Source organism: Sminthopsis crassicaudata, chromosome 4 (genome assembly GCF_048593235.1).
Source record: "Sminthopsis crassicaudata isolate SCR6 chromosome 4, ASM4859323v1, whole genome shotgun sequence".
NCBI classification, from domain to species: Eukaryota; Metazoa; Chordata; class Mammalia; order Dasyuromorphia; family Dasyuridae; genus Sminthopsis; species Sminthopsis crassicaudata.
The window spans coordinates 180350640-180377027 of NC_133620.1; the positions used below are offsets into that span (position 1 = coordinate 180350640).

The following is a 26388-nucleotide window of genomic DNA, read 5'->3' on the forward strand; positions in this document are numbered from 1 at the left end:
TTTTTCTATTTTTTCTTATTTTATATTTAGTTTTAAATAAATTACTTTTAAAAAATTTGAAAAATAAATTCTTTTTTTAATTAAGCAAGTTTTTGAAGGATTGAGTTTTTTGGTACAATTCTTTAAAAAATATATTTTAATTTATTAAAGTCTAACATCATGAAGAGAGGATTTATGACACAGAAACTTCCCCTCTTCTTATCATCTTATTTTAATTTTGATTAATATACATTCAACTTTCACTTTTCTAAGGTCTGTGTTTTTGCACATATAATTATGTGTTTTTTTTCAAGTAATTAAAGGGATCCTCATTATATTTTTAAATAATCAGATCTCAAGCCAACAAATGTCATCATCAAATCTCTTAGGACTTTGTTTAAGAAACCATATCCAATTGAATTAATGGTTCGAAAAAGAACAATCATAAAAAAACTATTAGAACGAAATTGACCAAGTTAGTAGAATGCTTCTTTAGTGAAGCCTTTACTTAACAACATGCTTATAATAAAATTCAAAACAATTTTTCAGCCACTTGATTACTAACCAAAAATTTTGTTAAAGGTAAAAGAGCATTTCCTTTATAAATACAGAAGGAATAAAACACCACTGCATCAATCCAGAAAGAGTCAAAACAAAATTATGGGGACAAGAGAGAAGTATAAAATTTAAGCTACTTTTGCTGGTCTCACAATTACTAAAATCCATCAACTATTTGCTGAAATTGCCAATATTTTGAACCATGTATTTACTAGACATTCATTAAATAACCATTTTTAACATGCCTTATTTTTTATATGAAATGCATTTTTCTTCATTCTCTGCCAGATAACCTAGATAGTTTTCATTTTGTGCAAATATCCACTTGATAACATCAAGTTACGGTTAAAGGAATTATCCTATTAATTAAGAGGAACAGATGAAGTCACAATACTATCAAATATGGTATAATTGTCTTATGAACCACAATATTACAGGACTTTGAGATTCTGTTTGAATAACAAAATTAAGTTAATAGTATATTGTTTACTCACAATTAGGTTGGATTGACTACTAAAGAACAAGTTGCAGCGAATGATCTAAGTTTAATAGCATAGTCTGGTAAATTCCATATCCATTATACTAAATTTCCCAATCTAAATTATTCACATACACATACATATATAAAATTAAAGTTTTATATGTCTGTGATTATATATCTTTATATGTGTCTCTATTAATTGTGGAGTATGAAAATGGCATAGTTGGGGCCTTCATAACTTCATAACTTTATGCATGCTAATCTTTTTTTTTTTTTTCATGGTCCTCTAAGTGAATTTTTTTAAACTATTTTTAAATTAATTTTTATAATTATAACATTTTCTTTGACAGTACATATGCATAGGTATTTTTTTTTTTTTTTTTTTTACAATATTATCCCTTGTACTCCCTTCTGTTCCGAGTTTTTCCCCTCCTTCCCTCCACCTCCTCCCCTAGATGGCAGGCATTCCCATACATATTAAATATCTTATAGTATATCCTAGGTACAATATATATGTGCAGAACCGAATTTTGTTGTTGTTGTTGCAAAGGAAGGATTGTATTCGCAAGGTAAAAATAATCTGGGAAGAGAAACAAAACAAAACAAAACAAAACAAAACAAACAAAAAAACCAATTATGCATGCTAATTTTAACCAATATATGCCAGAGAAAGTCTTAGTGCTCCACTTTCTCACTTTTGCCAATCATTCATGAAAGAGACCATCAAACCCACCATGACTTGAATTAAAATCTTTTCCTCCTCAAGGTAAAAGGCTAATGTTAACTCAGTGTTAAGAGCAAATAGTTCATTTTTATAAAGGGGAAGGTGAAAGTCACTGAGCTCAAAGAACTAAAGATAAAGAGAAAAAAGTAATGTTCCAATGTTCAAAATTTAAAATAAGCATCAGCCAGAATAATCAATTTTCTTAAAAAGATAAAATGTCTAACTTCTCAAGTACAAAGATGCATTTGTGTTTAGTAGGAACTAATGTCATTAGAATTAGTGAAAAATATGGTATATAAATTGCAAGAAACTGCTCCCTCAAAAAAAAAAAAATCTGGCATCAATTTAACAGAACAGTCCTATATAATTTAGATTGAGGCCAACACCTAATGAGGACAAAAACCTTGTTTGTGGGGAATTTTTGGTGCTACCTGAAGAAAAATTACACTGTGCATATTTGTAATTGGATTGTTTTTTACAAATATCATAAAATTTCACATAGTAAAAGTTTTATCTATATGTACTTCGAGTTCACAGAAATGGTGGCATAGAATATCTAAACACAAAAGAGAGCAGTCATACAAGATATAATGTAATTCCTTGATATAGTAAGATATACAATTCAAAATGATTATACTATGAATACATCTAGGACTTTCTATAACTACAACGTGGTGGATATTGAAGGCATAGTCCCATATATCATTGACTAGAAAGCTGCCATCTTCTATTTGAATTTTTCTTCATTTTCTTTATTTACTCTGCTTTATAGCTATTCTTAGCAAAACTTGTAAAAATGAAATTATAACCATTGAAATGAGCATTCTGAATCAAAATGTTTAAACCTTTGAATCTTTAAAACACATTTAGAACTCTGATTTACAAAGAATGTAGTCACAAATTTTCCAGCTTTGAAAACTTCCATTACTTTCCTGATCATGATCATAAGAAGTCTGTGTTTTAAAGTTGACAAGAAAAAAATTCTGATTCTGGAATGATGTGAATATTCCAATAAGTTTCATCTGATTTCATTCCATTCACTGAATACTCACAAGGATTGAACATTGTAGCATCAATGATAGATCCGTATATCAAGTCATGAATTCCACTCACACAAGTTACATTGTTTGCAGTAACACTATCTTTCATGTAGAACTGGCACATAATTGCTGGGTCAAGCTCACTAATCAGAATTTCCAGTATCTGATCTGGCTGATTAATAACCTAATTCTCTGGAAAATTTAAAGTGTATTAAGTACCAATGAACAGAATTCATATGCCCCATACAATATGCTGCTCCCTTTGGGAAAATTTCATTAAGGAGTTCTAATTCTTTCTGGAAATTCTTGGTGGGTACTCTTGGTGGGAAGATTTCATGAAATTATAATGAGAATAAAAGAAGTTTTGAATTGACTCTAACTCACTGTATTCCTTGAAAGCTCCAACAGGTAGACTAGTGCTTGTGGTAAGAGGTGAGTACCACATCTTAAAAACTGAATGTTCTTGGAGAGAAACATGCTATTCTCACTGAATACATAAGCTTCCTGCTTGTCAGTTTTTGTCACACTAATGATTTTGAAAATGCATATCCTCTAAAAGTTTTTTCTACTGAAACCTTAGGATACTTTATCTGGCTGCTACTGGGAGAGCCAAATCTCCAAAAGCTTCATAGTCCCTTCAAAGAAATGTTCAGTTTCTATCACTATGAGACAAGTAAGCAATCAACAATCATCCAAAATCAATTAAATTAAATTAAATTCTTCTACTGTTACTACCACTGGCAACATTGTGGGTTGTTCTTGCCAATTCTTTAAAAATTCAAGAGACTTTGTTTTATGCCTGTCTTCTCTTTTTTGCTTTCATTACAAATTTACATCACTATTTTAAAAAAGAGTAATAAAATTTTACTAGCTTTTTTCCTCTTTCATACAAAGTTGAACATGAGTCTGTATTCAAAATAGAGGTAGATTCTGTTTAGTCTCTTTTACTTCACTGATTTCTATTACAGAGAAGAGCATAGAGCAAGCATTAATATTATCTGCCATACTGTTTAAGCCAGGAAAGCTTTAAAAAACTTTTCTATTCCTTTAAATATCCAATTTCTCCTGCAGAGGACTATATTCATTTTTGTGGAGTAGGTTATTCTTCATTGAAATCTCACCTCTTTTACACTCCATAATTTCATATCTCAAGTCCTTTGCTCCTTTAAAGGGATAGGTGCTAAGGCTTGTGTGATCCTTAACTGTAATTTCACAGTATTTTAAATATTTTCTCTTTGACCTGAGATCACAGGAATTTGTTTATAACATTCCTGGGAGTTTTCATCTTGGGATCTCCCTTAGAAGGTGTTTGGTGGAATTTTAAAAATTTATATCTTCTAGTTATAAGATATTAGGCCAGTTTTTTTTTTTTTTAACAATTACTTGAAATATGAGATATAGGCTTTTTCTTTCATCATGACTTTCAAGGCAGTCCAATAATTCTTAAATTATATTTTCTCAAATTCCATGTCAATTGTTTTTCATATGAGATATTTTCTAATTTTTATTTTAAAATTTGGTTTCATTTTATTATTTCTTGATGTCTCATGGAGTCATTAGCTTCTGCTTGCCCAATTACATTTTTTAAAGACATTTTCTCTAGTGAAATTTTGTTTCCCTTTTCCATTTGACCAATTTCATTTTAAGGTATTATTTTCTTCAGTATTCTCTCTCTATTCTCTCTCTCTCTCTCTCTCTCTCTCTCTCTCTCTCTCTCTCTGACACACACAAACTGTTGTCTTTCCATAATTTTCTTCTTTTGTTATCATTTTAAAAATCATTATTTATTTTTCTGATTATACATATATGCTAATTTTATTACACATTTTTGTGAGTTATTCTGAGAGAGAAGAATCAGAGCAAAAGGGAAAAAAACACAGGAGAAAACAAATACCAAAAAAGAAGCGAATACAACATGTGTTGATTTATATTCAATCTGCATAGTTCTCTTTCTGGATGCAGAGGGCATTTTCTATCCAAAGTTTATTGGGATTGCCTTGGATCACTAAATCACTAAGAAGAACCAGGTCTTTTGTAGCTGATTACTGGACAATCTTGTTACTGTATACAATGTATACAGTTTGTTTCATTCAGCATCAATTCATGTAAATCTTTCTAGGCCGTTTCAAAATCAGGTTGTTTGTCATTTTTTATAGAACAATAATATTCCATTGCCTTCATATAAGATGACTTATTTAGCCATTCCCCAATTAATAGGCATCTACTCAGTATTCATTTCTTTGCTACTACAAAAAGAGTTGCTGCACACATTTTTGTACATGTGATTCCTTTTCCCTCCTTTATGATTTCCTTGGGATACAGACCCAGTAGTGGCACTGCCAGGTCAAAGAGTATGTACAGTTTTATAGCTCTTTGGGCATAGTTCCAAATCTTTCTCCAGAATGGCCGGATTCTTTCACAACTCCACCAACAATGTATTAGTGTCCAGTTTTACCACATCCCCTCCAACATTTATCATTATCTTTTCTTCTCATCTTAGCCAATCTGAGAGTTATGAAATGGTATCTCACAGTTGTTTTAATTTGAATTTCTCTAATCCTCAATATACCAGAACATTTTTTCATATGACTATAGATGGCTTTAATTTCATCTTCTGAAAATTGTCTCTTCATCTCCTTTGACTGCTTATCAATTGGTGAAGATTTCATTTCTAATGAAACATTTCCACTACCATACTTATTTGATTTTGAAAATAATTTCTTTTAGATCTTCCAGGAATTCTTGTTGGAATTTGCGTTCAATCTACATGTTTTTCCCACCTTTGAAACTTTGCTTATAGCTATTTTGAGGTTTTGTTTTGTTTTTTTCCTTCTGAATTTGTGTCTTGATCTTTCCTATCACCATGATAACTTTTTTTTATGGACACATTTCCTTTTTGTTGTTTATCCATTGCTCTAAGCCTATCTCGATGTGGAACTTTTTGTTAATATTATTGGTTTGTCCCAAGCTTCGGGCTTTTATACACTGCTGTTTCAGACCTAGTTCCAGTAATTTGGAAAATTTTTGGTGCTTCCAAGGAATTATATTTTAGGTGAAGATGTAATTATTATACACTTGGGCCTAAAAATGATATTTTCCCTCAAGACCCTTACTTTTTAGGACTGAAAGTTATATTGCTCTTCATGTCTTCTAATCTCTTAGTTCAGCAAGTACTCCTTCCTTCCTTGAAACCTAGAATTGAGTTTAGGTTATTGATTTGCCAAATAGCACCCTGTTCTATGTTCATAGTATAGGAGTACCCTGGACTTTTCCTTTTTGATCAGTTTTCTAATCCTCTTATTGCTATTGGTTTGAGAACTGAAATTTCTCTTGCCATCTGCAAGACTCACCACTGGTTTTGCTACATGTCAGTTGTTGGCCACCACCCACCACAGTGCTAGAGATTTCTCTTTCTGAACTCCTTAATCTTTTGGGGTGCTGGAAATTTTTCTCACCTTAATCTTTTGTTGGCTCTGCCCCTCCAGAATTTGGTTTCAGGCATATTTTAAAGTTTTTGTTGCAGGGGGAATGTTAGAAAAATGAGTTTAGTTATTTCCTTTTTTTCCCATCATCTTGGCTCTATCCTGAGAAGTCCCAAAAGGAATGTTTTAAGCAAGTAAAATTCTTGTCATCTGACAGAAAAGTAGTTGTAGAAAACCTTCAAAACTTCAATTAATTTATATAAGAACTTCAATGTATAAACATATAAGAAAAAAGTGAAAGATTTGAAGAAAAAAAGTATTTCATATGCCTTTTGAAATTGTCTATAATTGTTTTCCTTTCTGACTGTTATCTGCTTTCTACATTTCCTTCTTTTTTTCTCAAAACAACTCAGATATGAAAATGTACACAATTATTCATCTATATTGCACAAATATATGTAGGTAGTGTTTGTGCCTGTGTAGTTCTGAGGTATGATTTCATCCGCAGTGGAAATTCCTATTGAAGAAATTCCCTTTTGTGACTTTCCTCAATAATCTATATTCTTGGAGATATAGTTAGGGAATTTAGATTTTATGTGACTAGTACACATAATTAGAACTAGTTTATAGACCTAGAATATGTAAGGGCTTAGATATGATTTGGGATCTACTTTGCATATTACTAGATGTAAAATTACTTTCTTTTTTTTTGGAATACCTCTTGGACTTTCTTAATGAATCATTTTTATTCATTGTCTTCAGGATTTTTTCCTGTTTACTTATATCTCCAACATTGGGTTTTGAACTGGACCTTTTTTGCTAGGACCAGAGTCATCTCTGTCTATATTTCATGTAGGACATATGACTCTGGGTAGAGCTTGTCACTTATCTGCTGGATATTGCTGCTGATGTTGCAGTTATGGATGGGATACCTGGGAATCAAGCTTTATCCTCTGTCACAATTGATGGCATTTTCTTCTGCTCTTTGTGGTTCAACAAAATTCAGTCAATTTCTCTTTCCTCCTTTCACAATTTCCAACTAGAGACTAGCTTCATCTTCCATTGGCCTTACCAGATAGCTTGAACTATCCTAATTTCAAGACTTTTGGACTTAAAGACCTGCTTTCCCTATCCCCATGTCTCTGAAAACATATAATCTTCCTAAAAGATATATTAGACTTATTACCTATAAGAATTCTGACAGGAGCCCTGGTTCAAATATTGAAGAATCCTGAGGAATATGCAAAATGTCTAGCTCTATCTCCCTGGGCAGTGATTCTTTGATAGTGACTCAGGCTCATCTGTTGCTCTGGAAGCCGAGGGTAAAGATTCTACTGACTTCAATTACTCTTTACCTGAATTATTACTCAGACACTAAGCAAGCAAGTCCCTGCTCTGATATATTTTAGGATTTTGATAGTCTTCTAGGGCAATTCTCAACTTGATGGTTAGGCTTATTGGTATTTGACTATAGTCTTCTTGGTCACTATTTCCTATGATGCCCATTTTTGCTTAAATGTTTATGGAGAGAGCTGGGCTCTTCTAGGACTTTTCACTTTAACATCTTAATGGGAAGTTTCAATGTCTACTTATAAAAATAAATTTATTTAAGACAAAGACCTATAACAGCACTAAAAGTATTCTTGAAAGTAGTTGGGAACATTTAAAGACATTTTAGGAAAGCAAATCAAAGCCATCCTTACCATCTATCATAGAGCATGTAGCTTTTAAAGTTCCAGTGTCATTAAATTTTGGGTTGAGTTATGATGGTGAGTTCCACCAGGGCTAAACTTTTCTGTATTCTTTCTTTAAGCTGACTGGTCATTAAAATCTTGAACCAACAGGTTATGAGGGCTATAAAGAAAGAAGATGTCTGTTGACAAGGTCCAATAAATTGTCCGTATAAAGTGCACATTTTTTATATTCAGCATATCTCCAAATAACTATTTTCTTCTTTTAACCTTTAAACTGAATCAGCAGAGTATATTTTAAGTCCCAGAATTAGGGAAGTATATATACCTCCTAAACACCAGTAAGTTACTTCATAGTAGTTGCAAGTATAACAAATCAACATACTAGAAACTGAGAAATAAAATCATAATCCCCAAAGTTCCAAGTTTATATTTAGAATCCTTTGAGCCACTGCAATGAGATTCTAATGCACAATCTATGGTCCATAATTAAAACTCTGGCTTTACATGAAAACCCTGATTACTCTTAAGAACACCAGAATTTAGCTTATATACTACTCTCCATAAAAAAAAAATAATAGCTAAAATTTATTTAGTGTTTTAATGTTTGCTAAATGATTTTACACACATTATACAACTATATCCTCACAACAACCTTGTGAAGTAGATGTCATTAGTATCTACATTTACAAATGAGAGAATTAAGGCTGGTTAAGATCATGACCTTGCCCAATGTCATAAAGTTGAAGGGAGGATTTGAATTCACTTGTTCTGTCTTCAAGTACAGCATTTATACTGCACCACTTAGATGCCAATGAATTAAAAAAAAAAAAAAAAAAAAAAAAAAAAAAAAAAAAAAAAGGAAAGACACCCTCAGTTCTAAGGCAAACCTTTAGATTAACAATATATCAATAAAGAATAGACATGCTGAACTCAACAAAAAATGAAAAATAATATTCGATTCCATAAACTTTCAGGAAATCTTTCTGCCTTGGACATCATTATAGTTTTCCAGATATATCACTATTATGAGATTGTGGGAACTCAACAAAGGAGAGATACTTATAGGCAAAGTTGATGTCTTTTCCCCAGATCTGCATGGTTCATATAATTCCAAAACAATATCCAAATTTGTTCCTCTGAACTGTGAATCTGTCCCTTTTAAAAATAACCTTCATTTGATTATAAAGTTCTCTCTATTTCATTAATTCCTCTGTCTCATGCAAAAATTCAGAGTTTTCTAGGAACTTTTCACTGACCTTTTCCTGCTTTCTTTTGCTATTATCTGTTAGATTATATTTCCTCTCTTCCTGCTTATCTCCATTTTTCTTTTTTACTGTCTCTGTTCTTCCTTTTAAAGATTAAGTTGAAGAATATAGCTCTGGATTTAAACTAAATATTTTTAATCAATCAACAAGCATTTATTGAGCATCTACTATGATCCAGATGTTGTGCTTGGTACTCAGTATATAAGTTCAAAGATAAAATAATACTTAGTTGTAAAGACTTTACATATTAATGGGAATGATAACAAATACATTTTAAAAATATGTGCAGTATAAGTATAAGGTTAATAAATTCACATATATACAGAGTAGTTAAATACTAAGCAAGTTTGGGATGTAAGCTAATATCAGAAGAAATTAGGAAAGTATTTATATAGAAGGTAATGCCTAGTGTTAAAAGGAGAAATATTCACAGATTGAATTCATATCTTATAAAAAAGATAATTTTGCCAAGGAATTCACCATGCAGTTAAAAGAGGCAGAGATATTAAAGGAATCTATAGCAGCTTCCTCTTGGACATAACCTCTAAAGGTATGATTATGTGATATCTGGCTTTTTTGGTTGCTAATTTCTTGGACTTATTTAGTGTCTTATACTTAGTTTTTTCTAACTTGAAGCAAAAGCAGAGCTTGGATTCCCTTGGCCTACAATTTATTTACTCAATAATTATATTTAAGTATGAATGCCTCTCATAGTTGATGTACTTGGGTGAAAAAAACAAAGTCCACTAGCCATATATATTTTTAAGCCTTAGTGGTTGCATTGTCAGAAATGTCATTTTAATTTGATATAGCACATCAAGCTATTTCATTATATTTCTCATTACTTGAATTTGAAAGACAAATAAAAACCTTTCCAAAAATAACCAGTGCTTTTTTGAGAAAATGAAGATTTTAAGTTGCTAAATGATATTTTTTTATTTTAAACTTTCCAACCTAATATTTTTATGATAATAATGAATCTATTAATCATAATTTTAAAATGAACAAAAGATTTTCTGTCTTCTGCCCTTATTTTTTCCCATTTCCCTTTTTATTGCCCTTTAAAGTTGTTATCAATTGGCCATATATAATTTTGATAGATCTCAATGACATTATCTTCTAATACATTTTTAAACCTCAAGTTTTATATTTCTTTGAATTATCTGAGTACAACTATTCCAGGGATAGAAGGAAAAACATTTTAAAATTTCTTTTTTTTTTTTTTTTTGCAGTGATATTGATGAAAAACGAGATCCAAATTCTGTAGGAAGAAAAAATAACCATTTTCTTAAACAATTGTAAGGAACAATCTAAAGTGTATAACATAAAGTATGCATCATTAAGGGATATCATAAATTCAGAAAAATTGTCAAAATATAATATGGAGACTAAGATTGCCCTAAAAATGGGTTTCGTATTAATCTTAACTGAGCTGTAAAATTAATGATGACTATGTTTTAAGAACTTTTTGAATCATTGATAAACTTATATTTATCTACCCCCCTGACTTTCAAAAGACATGAATTAATCACCTTCTAGGGTGCCTTCTATTTAAAATGCTTATCAAATATGATAATTTACCAGTCTTAAAAGTAAAATAGCCTAACTAATATTTTAGTCATCATTATCTTTAAGATCACACATGTATGAAACATATATTGCATGTAAGGTCCTGGAAGGACGGTGGGAAAGAATCAATGAACACTTATTAAGTGTCTATTATGTGCCAATCCAATGTTCTAAGCATTGGGTGGGAATTAAAAAAAAAAAAAAAAAAAAAAAAAAAAAAAAAAAGCAAAAGACAGTCCCTGACACCAAGGAACTTACATTCTAATGAAGGAGACAGCAAGCAAACAAATATGTTCAAACAAAGTTATATATAGGATAAATAAGAAATAATTAAGAGACAGTACTAACATTAAAGAGAGTTCAGAAAGGTTTTCCATAGAAAGTATTATTTTGGATAGGACTTACATGAAGCCATGGAAGCCACTAGATAGAGGTAATGATGCTTCAAAGTTTCAGTTCTGGACGAGTAGAAGAATGATGATACCAGTAGCCAAAAGAGAAAATAGAAAGGGGATCATTAAAAAGATTCTTTCATATTTTTCACCAGAACTGGACTATCATTCTATGGATAAAAGTCTTACTTATACACATTCCATGTTTCTTCCCAGTATTTAAAGATATTTTATTATCTTCAATATAATGAAGTCTAAACAATTTTCTCTATAAATGGGATTAATAGATGCATAAATATACATGGCTATAAGAATATAAATTTTATATAACTATATGTAGATATATATGTATATGTATTTATAAACACACACAACTCTCTCTCTCTCTCTCTCTCTCTCTCTCTCTCTCTCTCTATATATATATATATATATATATATATATATATATATATACACACACTTATTTCTTCTGGCATCAATAATCTGGCTTGCAAGGTGAGAATTAAGTGAGGAAAAATGGTTTAAAGATTTAAACATGGATTTAATTTATATTCCAGTATAGTTAGAATACTCACTAGCACTTATTCCTTCATTCTTGGAGAGTGAAAATAAGTTATTTACACATGGTAGGTACAGATTAAAAATGGAATTTTAACCTGTATTTATCTCATTACCTTCATTTTTGAACCTTCAGTCTAATGTGACTTGACTGTTGAAAGTATATGTAGCTAGGAGTATTTTAGGATAATAAATTTAGAGCTAGAGGGACCTTTCAGTTGAACTCTTTTCCTTATTACATAGATAAGTAAACTGAGGTCTAGTAATGCTCAAGATCACATATCTAGTAAGTATTTAAGGCAGTATTGAAACCTTTACCTTCCTGAGTCCCAGTTAGGGGGACCTAGTTATAATACATTATCTCTTTTTTCTTCTTACATGGGAGAAAGTTGTAGAAAGAATATAAAGGTGGGACTGAATAAGGAGAAGTAAATAGAGATTTGGTAGACATTTAATTTGTGAAGGAGAAAGAGATGAGATTTTGAGAAACTGAACATAAACTAAACTGAACTGATGTAGAATGACTCAATCTGAGAGAAAATAAAGACTGGATATTAAGGACATGATGAGAAAAGTCATGATGAGCATGTAGCTGATGAGATGAATCAAAGTTCATAGGATTTCTTCCCTTAAAAATAAATTCATTGTACTTATATTTGTTAACAAAAGTCTGTCCAAATAAATGATTTATAGAAAATCATAATCTGTGACAGGAAAGAAAAAAGAAATTCCAGGAACAAAAATTTCATGTCAAAGTGAAATTTTTCTAAAGATTTTATGCTTTATATTCTTCTACCAATAGTTTAGAAAGCTGAGAAGAATGTGCCAAATTTCCAAGTCACTATCAGATTACCAGATGGCAGAAGAAGAAAATGCTCACTTCCAAAGATGGCTTCATGAAGATGACTGTTTATTAAAAATATTAAACTTGCTTTCCAAGCATTCTAAAGTGCTGATTAGAGGGAAATAAAGATGGCTTTTTTTTTTCTTTATTACTCCCACATCTAGGGTCTTTATGATCTATGAAAATTTTAATTAGTTGAGGAGGCAAAAGAGGGAGAAAAGGAAGAAAAAAAGAGTCTAATAATAATTTTTTATTGGATATAATCTCACAAAGAGAAAGATTTTCCCAAATTTTAAAAATATTTCCCAGTGCCCAAGATCTTATTTCTCTACAAAAGTGGTCATGTACTTATAAGGAACCACATAGAAAATAAAATAAATTAAAGATATCAAAGATTGTATTTAAATTTCTGATTAATTTGGTTGAGTTAGTCTTTAGACTCTAAAGGATTCTTAGTCTGAAGCTTATGAACTTAAAAAAAATCTTTTGATAATTGTATTTCAATATCATTTTTTCCTTATGCATTTTATTTCATCCATTTAAAATCACTATTTGGGGGCAACTAGATGGCACACTGGATAGAACCTGGACCCTGAAGTCAGGAGAATCTGTGTTCAATTTCAGCCTCAGACACTTAACAATTCCTAGCTATGTGAACTTTGGCAAGTTACTTAACCCCAGCTGCCTCAAAACCAAAATCACTGTTTTGATAAGCGGTTCATAGGCATCATGAGCCTGACAGAGAAACATTTGTCTACAGTATGTTATAGGCGCAAAAAAAGGGTTAATCTCTATTCTTTGGCTTTTCAAATTGATACTTTATTTTTTGGATCTATGATGGCAAACAATTAAAATTTGTTAATACATACATATATATACATATACATATATGTATATATATATATATATATTATATTTCTAAGTCAGGGTGATCATTCTATTACTTTCACAAGGCAGATAAATAATCCAATGTGGAAATGCTAGAATTGGCTTCAGAACATGCATTATATTCCCACTTCAGACATTAAAAATTTATATGATCCTCAACAAGTCATTTAACCTCTGCCAGTTTCAGTAACTCATCTGTAAAAAGTGGATGAACATATCATTATCTTAAACTCATTTGCAGAAATGAAATGATCAACAACCTCAAATCTTGTGATTTTATATGAGAGTAATGTTGGGAACAGTGAGATAGTACTGGAGATGGCATGATGGGCCTGGAATCAGGAAAAGTTGTCTTCTTGAGCTCAAGTCTGGCCACAAACACTAGCCCTATGATTCTGGACAAGTCACTTAAACTCTGTTTGCCTCAGTTTCCTCATCTGTAAAATGAGGTAGAGAAAGAAAGGGCAAAAAACTCCAGTACCTTTTCTATGAAAGCTCCAAATAGGGTCATGAAAGGTTGGCCACAACTGAAAAATAACTGTCAATACTGGGGAAGGGAAGATTAGAAAAAGAAAAGTCAGACTTGAGGATTCTAATTCTTTTCTCTGAGGCAATGAGAGGGCAAAGTGTTCAGCTTCTCTCTCTGGTTCAGGTTAGATACCAGTAGAACAGAATTTCTGTGGAGACTGTGATTTTTCTATTCTTTATGTAATAACTTTTTTTTTATTCCTCCCTAAGAAGATATTCAATTCAGGATTATTGGAGGACATGCTGTTTATTTTTATGAAATGTCACCTTTATGTTAATATTAATGTGGAGAGGATGAAATCATATCAATTACAAGGACCATAGGAGTCAGTAAAGATCTTTCAGAAAGTTTGCCCTTCAATACAACAGCATACCATACTATTTTTCAACATATGTCGAGTTCATTCACTTTTATACCAGAGAAGTTCCCTGAGGCAAATGCCATTCATTTCAACAAGTATTTATTAAGCATCTACTGTATAATAGGTATTCTTTGGAGTTTAAAATAAAAGGGAAAAAACCCTAATCCCTTCTCTCTGTCAATGAAGTTGATAAGGAGTAAACTGAGGTTCTAAACCGAGATGGGTCAGTTCCTTTTCTGCAGGGTCTGATTATCTCTCTCTCTTTCCCCAAAGTAACTAACTGGGTGGGTTCAGTAGCAAATGAATTTTGCTACTCAAGGCTGTGTGGAAACAAAGTCTTTATTGATAGTAAAGGGATAGAGAAGCATTTAACCTCCAGGAAGACCAAACTGCCTGCAAGGGGATGCCAGTTGGTGGGCACTAGGCTGGTATACACCGGGTGCAAAGATTCCATCTTTCAACCTTCTTTTTATACATAACTAGAGTCATCAAAACAACTTTTGCACAGAGATGTTATCCAAGAGGTTCCGGAGATTATCCTGATGGTATTTGGCCTATCTGAGCAGGTCATTAGAATGGAGGCTGAAAACCCAAGGCAGCTCAGATAGCCCAAACTGGTTTGACCAGATCTTGTAATCAAAGATCAGTCCCAAAGAAGGTTGGAGATCAAACAAGGAATATCAAAGGGGGCTACACCCACCTCAAAGTCACATTCTATACTTACACAAGTGTGTGTGTATGTATGCATGTATGCATATATGTATGTGTATATATACACACATATATATACATACACACATATATATAGGGATAAATGCAAATTACATATATAAATACTTGTATATCTGCATATGCACATATACACATATGCACTTATACATGTATGTATGTATAGGTGTATTGTACACACATGCATACTATATATAATATACCTATAAATGCATGTATTCATAAGGGCTTATTTTGAACTTGAAAGGGACTTAAGAACACTAAGAGGTGAGGGTGTAAAAGAAGAATTTACCAAATATAGGGATTGCTTATACAAACCTAAGGAAGCAGAGGAAGAAATGTCATATAAGGGAAAAGTTGGTCAGTTTGCCTCGATTACAGATTACAAAGTATATAGGACGGCATATGGTGGCATAAACCTTGAAGGTAATTTGTTCCAAAATGTTTATTTCTTTAATTATGAAAAAAAGAAGTATAATTTTATTATTTCTTTCTTTTTAAAATGGTGAACTTAAGCAATGACTATCAATTACAATATTTCAACATCTAAAGCAGAGTAGAAAAAAAGAACTACACATAAAGCCAAGGATCAGCAATGTGAACAGCTGGTTTTTCTCCTGTAAAAAAATGTAATCAGTTTAACATGTTTTCTCCAAAGCTGTTCTGCCCCCCCCTTTTTTTTTTGTTACCTCTTGATCCTTATTCTAATCTTCTTATGAAAATTCCAAAAGCTTCAATTTTCCCCTTTTTAAACTTTTCTTCTTAATGATCTCATCAGTATACTTCTGACCCAAATTCCTTATCACCATTAATTGAAAAAAATAAAAATAAAGTATATGTAGCAGATATGTATAGTCAAGGCAAATTAAATTATCATATATGTTTTGAATATATTTTATTTTGGTGGCAAAATAAAAGAAGTGACTGAAGCTTCTTCAGCAGAGATTGTAGCCTATAACATAGTTTGGAAGCAGAGAGATGTACTAGAAGGCTATTTCAATAGTTCAAAGAAGAGATGAAAACCTGAACCAATGTTATGGCTGTATAGATGGAGAGAAGATAAATGCAAAAGATATTGTGGAAAAAAAGTGGATAAGACTTGGCAATGCTTTCTTGATCTTTCTTTTTTTGCCCTTCTCTTCCTGTCTCCCATATTTTAATAATTTTTTTAGTCATTCTCTAACCAATTGGCATCAATTTTAGTTATACTTTTTCTTTTTAAAGAAAAAGTATAACTAAAATTGATGCCAATTGGTTAGAGAATGACTAAAAAAATTATTAAAATATGGGAGACAGGAAGAGAAGGGCAAAAAAAGAAAGATCAAGAAAGCATTGCCAAGTCTTATCCACTTTTTTTAATATAAAAATAATATTGGTACTGAGGAATAGACTGTGGAGTACCCAATTTTTGGATCATGGAGAATTGACACAGAAATGTTCCTCTTATTTTAATCTAACAAATACATGATTTATAATATAATCAAAGATTGCTCAATTCATTACTGTTAAATGTAGTTTTTCTCAATAAAATTCACGAGACAACTTTCACCAGAGCCCAGTTGCTGTTGTGCCTCTGACCATCTAGAAACTTCTTTGAGAAGAGTCTTTTGGCTGGAAGATGAGAAATATAATCAGCTCTTTGAGTGGAAAAGACATGTAGTAAGTTAAATTTCATTTGAGACTGCCAGGTTTGCATAATCTCAGGCAGTATTTGTCATTATTATTCCTAGTGCATTTATTATTCCTAGGGCATTTACTATGGGCTCCATGTTTTTATTTGACCAAGCACAAGCTTCTCCCAGAGAGTTTTGATTATTATTGCTTTACTGTAGTAACTATTTTACCCCAAGATGAGAAATGGATATTAAAATAAGTCCCTTATAACTTTACAGCTTGTCTTTTTTAAGAACAAGATATCTGTAACTAAATGATTACATTCCTTGTCATTTTCTTAATAGGATATCTCCCTCTTGTTTATAGCATCTGCTCTAGTCTTTAAGCTACTCTTTTGTGTTTTATAACTTTGAATAGTAAAAAAAAATCAAATCTAATATCAGCTGACTAATAATTTTGCAAGTAATTTCAAATCAGTTTATTTTTATTGTCATCACTCAATAGAGTAAAGAAGAGCAAACTTATCAGAATTGACAATGCTACCCTCACAATTTTTGTGTTCAAAGTTTTGCACAATTTATCAAAACTTGAATTTGTATTTGTCAATCATCTTTCAAATATTACCTATTCACTTATCTCTTTGTTTGAACTCAATTAGCAAAATATATATGTGTATATATGTGTGTGTATAATGTGTGTATATAACACACACATACATACATACATTTGCATATATATGTATATATATATATATATATATATAAAATCACTGAGCTTTTGAGATAATTGGTTTTATTTATTTTGTTTACTTAATTATGCATAATTCTTAAACTTGTTACCTTCATCTAAGCCAATACTACAAGTAAATAATTTACTTATGTTGGGAATTTGTAATTTGTGACAGGTCACAGGTACATAAAAATACTTTTCCAATGGAATTAAATTTAATAAAAAACACATTTTATCAGATCAAAATAAAAGTCTCCAGACAAATATGCTGGAGTACTCCTTCCTGGCCAGGAATCTATCATTCTTACACCTTTACAGTTTAAGCCATAATCCAATTTTCCAAATCCCATTAGCAAATCTCATTTTATTAAGAAACTGTTCACATCACCAATCTGCCTTACTTTCTCATTTGGAACCTTTAATTTTAACCAGTGATAATGATGAAAATACCACAGGTAATGTTGTTCAGGGCTAGACTTGATTCAGGCCCATCTCCTACTAGTTTGTTTGTTTGTTTGTTTGGGTTTTTTTTTTTTTTTTTTTGTTTTGTTTTGTTTTGTTTTTTGCTATTAGAATGAAATGAGATACTCACAGATCATTCAAGAGTGAAAAAAATAAAATTTATTTGGCCATAGAAGGGCTATGAATGATTGTTTGATAAATTCTGAATGATTTAGCTAAGTGCAGGCCCCCTGCCTTTGAATTGCTCAATGTGGTCCATCACTCAAGCATCAAATTGGGACTGGAACTTGTTGCAACTATTTTGTATCTTGGTGACCAGGTTGTTATATAAACAGCCTGTGTTTTTAGTCCTCTGAATCTGTTAAATCTTGAGAATGACTTCAATGTCTTTCATAGAAAAACCAGCTTAAATTGCAAGACACTGGGACAAGTTAGCACTCTATTTGAAATACCAACCTAAGTTTTCATTCAGTATTTGGCATTGCACATGTGACTTCCAGATTCAAAATAGTAACTACTGCTATATTCCTCATTATAAATGTTGACATCCTGGAAAAAGTTGAATAAGTACTGCTATTATACTACATTTAGTGAAAAGAACATAAAAAGAGAATAAAAGGGTCAGTTGAATTCGAGCAATCAGAGCAAAAAAGGCATGTTTTTAAATTTTTTTTTGTTAGTTGCAGCATTTCTCTCTTTTCTTTTCATCATTTGTTTTATATCTAAATTTCAATAATCTTAGAAAGGGAGAATGAATGCTGATTATAATGAGTCTAGATTATAGATCTTGATCATACTGAAATGAGATAATAAATTAGTAAACAATGATTTAAATACCTCTATTGAAATTTTTAATTATTTTATAACAATTTAGGACTTGTAAATATATTTATGAGTGAGTAAATAATTTGTAAATGTATTTCCATTGAAAAAAATTATTGGAATAGATATGTGGTTAAAAACAAATACATTGTTTTGTTAGTTTAGGAAAGTGGGCAAAAACCTAAGAACTAAAAAACCATAAACATTACAAGGAAAAAAAATTATTATTTTTTTTGTTTGGCTTGACTCCAGAATATCAAGTGGAAACAAAAGCTTACTATATTTTCAACACTTATTTCTTGATTTTGCTTTATTTCAAAATAAGAGCCTTGTTCTTTCATATGCTATAGGAGATATAGGAAACTGAACAAGAAGTATCTGAGAATATATTGTGTCAATAACTAGTTACCATCATTTTAGATAGACTGGCAAAATGTAAAACTGAATTCCTGGTCCAACCATCTAAATTTTCTTTATCATTTCACATTTTATTTCTTACATTTACTTAGTGATTTACAGTTTGCAGAACTTTCAAACATATATTGTAATGTCATTGGAATGGTACAACAAACTTCTGAGTAAAGGTAAACTATTACCTTCACTCTAGCCATGAATTTAATGGTGATTATGTGACTAGATCAAGACTCATACTTCTTATTTCTTGTCTGGAATTTCTTCACCTCATTTGTAAAAAAAAAAAAAAAAAAAAAAAAAAAAAAAAAAAAAAACCTTTTCAGAACTGAATCTTGCTTGTGCTACTTATTTTGTCACACTGTCAAATAATTATGTGGTTTTATTAATATTGACTTTAGGACCTTGGATCCAAGAAATTTGCAATAACAGGGTTATCTGAATATATTCTCTTTTCTTAATAAAGTTTTGATTTGCTCTAAAAATCACACCAACTTTGTTCTCCAAAAATTTGATTTCTTTTGTATTTGAGAATTGTATTGAAGAGTGTATTGAGAAGTATATATACATATATATATATATATCATATTCTTTAGTTTATAAGAATTGTTTTGAAATGATCCTTGAAAAAAATTATATTAAATAATTTTAGAAGCTTTTTCAATTTTATGCCAAAACATTAATGAAAGCAAATTTTCCACTATCAGATATTTTCATTTCCCCTCCCTCCTACCTCATAGAGAATTGTCAAATGTACCACTGGAGAAAGGGAAAAGAGAAGATTGTAGGAACAATTTGAAATGCACAGAGCATTTGATGTGAGATTGTTTAGAAATAATGAAATATCTATAGCTAGTTGTAGGACTGACTTTAAATATAGACAAAATAGGTCACAATCTATATTACATGATGTGAATTATACTTAATAAATGTCTTCCATAATGATATTTGGTGTTAAAATGTCTAAACTTTCTTCTCTCAGAATCCATTTTATCTAAGAACATTACAAATTTCAAATTAAGAAAAAGATTAATATCTTAACCCCTCCATTAGAACAACCCTAGAGATTATAGGTGTATATATATATATATGAGGGTGGTGGTAGTGGTCATGGTGGTGGTGGTGGGTAGTGGGCTAAACTCAGACTAAGGAAGATTTGTGTTTAAATCTCACTAAATTGGCTACATGACCCTTTGCAAATCTTTTAATTTCGTACTGCCCAACAACTCTATAACCCTGCAAATATCAGAGCAGATGCTAACCTATATTGGTGAAGGGAATCCCTCATCAATAGTTTTCTATAGTTCAGAAATCATAGTCCTAACTTTAAAATAATAGATCTTGGGAAGGGAAAATACTACAGTAGAGTAGAAAACTGATTTAAGGCTGAGGAAGACTTTGATTCAAATTCTATCAGTCATGCTAACTAGTTGAATATGGCTTGAATAGTTTCATTTAACCTTTCATGCTTACAGGAAAACTTTGAGTATAAATTACAGATGTGCTTAGATCTGTATGAGTAAAGAGAGTTTCTATTCAGGTCTATCTCACTGTCCATCCTCACTCCCCAAAAGAAAGAATTGGGGCATGGGAAAAATTAATTGTACTTGTCAGGACAATCAAATAAAAAAAATGATATTGATTTCTTCTATTACACTGAAAGACTCTAATTTTCCTGGCATCCTAGAAATCTGATTACTTAGAGTGTTAGGGGTAACAGAGAGTGAACTAAAGTCATTATTTCTTTTGTAGTGCTCAGGTATTCTCAACATGTCTTCCAGAGTCTAAAGCACATTCACAAAATTATTGCTATTGAAGATAATGCAAAAGGGAAAGTACACAGATTTTGTTTGATCTTTAAAATGCTATTTTATATTCATCTGCATTTATTTTTTTTTAAAAGCATCCTCTTAAAAAGCCAGAATGCTACCTAGTCCAAATGTAGAGAGTCCCTGTGCTAGAAGCCTTTTAATCTGTTCAAATGGCTTTTTTCAAGAGGAATGGTAATCATTTTTTTTTTCACTCATTGCTCATGACACCAGATGTGCTTCAAATAGTGGCCAAGTGTCTTCCAAATAATAAATGTAAATTCAATGAGAGACATAGGTATTGTTTTTAGCAAAAAGGAAGGTCCTTCATGGAAAAAAAAAAGTGTTAGAAATTAGACAAAAGCAAAAGCTATACCTTATGTAAATCATTACCCTATTTGACTGGATTATTTATCTTCTGGCAAAATATTTTCTGTTTTTTTCTTTGTTGCTTTTTTGGTAACAGGAAAAGTAGGCAGTGAGAAAGAGGGCAAAGAAGAGGGAGAGAGAATCATAATTTAAGAGGAAGACAAATCTTTCCTGTCTTGGTGGGAAGAAAGACCACTTACTGTGATTTTGCTTAATTCTGACTCTTATGCTCAGGCAGGAATCCTAAGGAAATTAAGCGATTATGTTTTAATTATGGCCTACTTTGCAAAGAGTGGCTAGATTGGCAGAACTCCATGCACTTAATAAGTGACTGAACCTTCTGAAGTGCTTTCAGGTTAGGTATCCTTATTGCACACATATTCAATGAATATTTGAAATTAAAGTAGCCTCCTGAAAGAACAGAATAAGTAAGGATCAATCCAAGATCCTTAATTTCTTCCTGAGTGCAGTCTCTAAAAGTAAAAGTCACAATAACATAATGTCTTATTGGAGATAAGAGACTTGGGAATTCAGAATATGATTTCAGTGATAATTTTTTGCTCTATACAATTATAGGACTGATGAACTAGCTTAGAACATATTTCATTAAATTATATGTGCATTTATTAGGCACTCATGTTCCAGATGTTAGAGATACACCTAGAGGAGATAACAAATTCACTCTAAATGTAAAGTACAATTGACTACGAAGGAGAAATTGTAAAAAAGATTCTATAAGAAATATGAGGCAGAAAGATCACTTTCAATTAAGGAGCAAAGAAAAAGTTATGTTTAAGACGTTATGGAAGAGATGAATTCTTGAATTGAGCCTTGGCCGAAGGGAAGGATTTAAACAGACAGGAAGAGAGACAGTCCATTATCCTGAACTTAGGGAAGGAGAGCAAAAATATGGAAATAGAAGAGATCAGAATAAGGCAGAAGGCAATAAGCTATCAAGTTTAATTGAAAGATAATATTACATGTAAAGGGGATACATGTGAAAGACTTTTCTTTTTAATCCATCAGGTTAATACACTGCTGAATGAAGTTTTCAGCCAGACTGATAGTTGGGAAAAGGAAAACCCAAATTTGGATTTTTTCAATTTAGAAACAATTCTATTAAAAATAACTATTGACAGGGAATCTGAAATCATTGTTTTTTGTTTTTGTTTTTGTTTTTTATCTTTTTTTACTTTCTTCAAATTATTTTCAATAATAAAAGCTATTTTTTAATTAAGGATCATAAAGATAATGACTATGTTAATTGAATCAAGTTAAAAAGCATTAACTAAAAACTTATTCTATGCTAGCTTCTGAAGTACTGGGAACATAAATATACACAGAGATAAAGACAATCCTTTTCATAAAGGAAGGAAATGAAAGGGATTAAATGCTTATATAGTTCCTACTATAATTTATATAGTGCCTACTATATAGTTTAGCTGTAATTTATATAGTGTCTATTATATGTTATAATGGTGGTTTAGTGGAGATACTTCTTGATTTAGAGTTAGGACTACATGAGTTCAAGCCTGGCCTTAGCTATTTACTAGCTGTGTAACCCTGAAAAAGTCACTTAAACTCTATTTGCCTTAATCCACTGCCAGTATCAAGTTGTTAAAGAAATCCCATGGATAAGATTGGTATGCTAATGTTCATGGGACCACCAAGAATTGGATATAGCAGAATGACTAACCAACTATGACACATTATTTCATATAGGGATTCCTTTCATCATTACTATTTTATGGATAAAGAAATAGACAGAGGAGTTTAACAGTTTATCCATGATTACATACCATGTGTCAGATTCAGAATTTAAACCCAGCTTGCTCCTAACACCAAGATCATTTCCCCTTTCTTCACACTATACTTTCTTTGGGAAACACCATATTGTTTCTCCCAAGAAGAATATTTTTTTATATCTCTTCTGTCAATTTATAGGAGAAGCCTTATAGTTCAAGGGCAGAGAACCACTAAATAAATGAAACATGCATATGTGAAGACCTGAAGGTGGATGTCATGAAACGTTATAAGTATACTTGAATCTTGTCTTAGGAAAATTTCGTTATGTTTTTGTTAAGTTGGATTTGGAATCAGTATCTCCTTTATGGTTATTTACTAATTACTTAACTTCTTTTGACTTGACTCTTAAAACAGGCAGTATTTCTGATAAATGTCTCATTTCTAAAATATATATATATATATATACATATATATATATGTATATATATATATATTTTAAAAAAACTGTTAAATTTATAAGAATACAAGTCATTCCCCAGTTGATAAATGGTCAAAGGATATGAACAGACAATTTTCAGATGACAAAATTGCAGACATCTATAGTCATATAAAAATGCTCTAAATCACTATTGATTAAAGAAATGCAAATTAAAACAACTCTGTGGTATCACCTCACACCTCTCAAATTGGCTAAAATAATAATGATAAATTATGGAGGGGGTGTGAGAAAACTGGGGCACTTTTTTTGGTAGAGTTGTGAAATTATCCAACCATTTTGGAGAGCAATTTGGAACTATGCCCAAGGCACTATCAAACTGTGCATTTATTTTGACCTAGCTGTGCCACTCCTGGGTCTATATCCCAAGGAAATCATAAAGAAGGGCAAAGGAACGTTTCTATAACTTTTATGAAACACCTGTGTGGTGAGGTTCCTTTGCAAGAATATGTCTCTCATAACATTCAGTTGCTTTTTGTACTTCGCACAATCCTCAGTCATGAAGACACATGGGAACCAATTAAAAGACATGGAATCATTCTCAGTAAAATACCTGTCCCTCAGTAAAAAGGCAACATGTATTTCCATTGCTATAGGTTTTTACATTCCCTGTTCTTCATATAGTGCCTGAATAGTAAATATTTAATAACTGCTTCCCTACTAAATAACTGACATTAAAATGCTACAAAAATTGTATTTATCATTAGGGATAGAGACTAGGATTATATTTTTATTGATATAGATAATTCATAGAATAAGGAAATTGCTTCTCCCAATATAGGTTGATACTTTTTTAAACTTACATTCTCAGTGCATTACCCAGGACATTTAGAGGTCAGGGTGAGATAACCAGTGTGTATTAGAAATGAGACTTGATGCTTAGTCTTAATGGCTCTAAGGCTAGTTTTCTATTCATTACATCATGCTACTTCTCTTATGGTACTTATTTCTTTTAAAGTTTGACCTCTTTATAGCATGAAATACGGTAGGAACAATGACATTTTTCATCTTTTTATCCCCAGTGCTTAGCAGAGAACCCTGAAGATAGTATGTATTCAAAATGTTTGTTAAATTTAATTGAAAGTCACCAGTGTTGTTGTATAAGTCAATAAATCATTACATAACATCTAGCAATATTATCTTAGAGGGTTTGAATATAAAAATCTATTTCAAAGTTGAGCACCTTCCTCCCCAAAGGATAACTGGAAGAGATAGCTTCTGCTCTTAATAATATTGCAAGGGATTGCAATGTCAGATGTCAGAATCTTAATTTCTAGATTCCTCTAGATTCAGTGGATAGCATGTGCACATTACTTGCTTATCAGTTGATGAAGAGCAAGAATTGAGGGTGAGATCCCCTAAAAGCAAGGGATCCCCTTGGCTGGTGGCAGGCTTTGTGAAAGAATTTGCAAAATCCAATGAATATAATGAAGTTTGTGGCAGAGAATGGGATTTATTTACATTTAGAACAAAGCTTGCTAGGAAGACAGCCTTCTTAGTGGGCAAGGTCCTGTTAGGAATATAGCAAAGGTGGGTTAACACTGAAGAAAATATATTCAGCAGTGGGCAAGATCCTGTTATGACTTCTGCAAAGATTCAGGGTTCAGAGTAGTCTTTTATTAGCTGTCTGAGGCTTGGGGCTTCAATTCAATTCAAAATTGAATGAGATTACTTAACTGGGAGTTTGAGCCACTCAATGTTGACTGTGCCTCAGGCCAAGATTTCTAATTGAAAAGAGATTACTTATTTTGGTAAGGGTGTGGCCTCTCCTAGAGGGGAGTTTGAGGCCCTGAATCACCCTTCCCCGGCAGATTAATGGAGGCACAGTTTCAGGTCCCCCACCCCAAAGATTAAAGGGGACACAATTTACATCAAAGTCAGATGCAGGGTAGAAAAATATCTTTCTTTAATGGATACTTTAATGGATATAGGCATTTTCTATCTGCTACTGGAAATAAAATCATAGTTTTCTAGGGGAATTTCTAGAAATGATTTTTTAATCACATAAAATAGATTTTGATGAATAAATTAGTACTTATTTAACCCTATTCTTTCTTTTCTCAAAATAACAGATTGCTAGAAGATGATTACAAAATTTAGAGTTTGCTTCAAGCTTGAAATTTTTTTTTTCTTTTTTCTTTTTTTTCCTTCCTTCCTTCCTTCCTTCCTTCCTTCCTTCCTTCCTTCCTTCCTTCCTTCCTTCCTTCCTTCCTTCCTTCCTTCCTTCCTTCCTTCCTTCCTTCCTTCCTTCCTTCCTTCCTTCCTTCCTTTTCTTTCTCACTCAAGTCAGAATATGCTATTCCAAATAGATTTATTTTGTTATGCATAGATCCAAAAAGGTGGTTGATTCAGCTAATCACTAGATATTTTCTGTCCTCATCCTATGAACAAAGAATTTCAGTCCTCCTAAATTAAAAATATGTTGACTGACTTGAATGATTGATTCAATATAACTGGATGAATGTTCTATGATTACATTAAACCCCCACTCTTATCCAGAATTTTATAGAGTAAGATGCTTTTAAGGCATCTTAAAATTTGTAAATTTGTAAAATTTGTAAATTAGTACAAACATTCTGGATAGTAGTTTGGAATTATGACTCCAAAGCTATTAAACTGTTTATACATTTGACCCACAAATATTGTGCCACTAGGTCTATACTTCAGAGTTCAAAGAAAGAGGAAAATGTCTTACATGGAGTAATATTTATACCAACTCTTTTTTTTTTTTTTTTTTTTTTTTTTTTTTTTTTTATGTGTGTGTGTGTGTAGTAGCAAAGAATAGGAAACTAAGGGCTGTCATTAATTAAGAGAATTTCTGAACAAGTTATAGTATATGAGTATTATAACATTTTGCTATAAGAAATGATGGGGATATTTTCAGAAAACCTTTATGAA

The 26388-nt window shown here is 31.5% G+C and overlaps 1 pseudogene; it reads right to left on the reverse strand.

Moving 5' to 3' along the window:
• Positions 1 to 2498: 2498 nt before the first annotated feature.
• On the reverse strand, positions 2499 to 3436 carry LOC141540674 (S-adenosylmethionine decarboxylase proenzyme pseudogene; annotated as a pseudogene).
• Positions 3437 to 26388: the final 22952 nt, after the last annotated feature.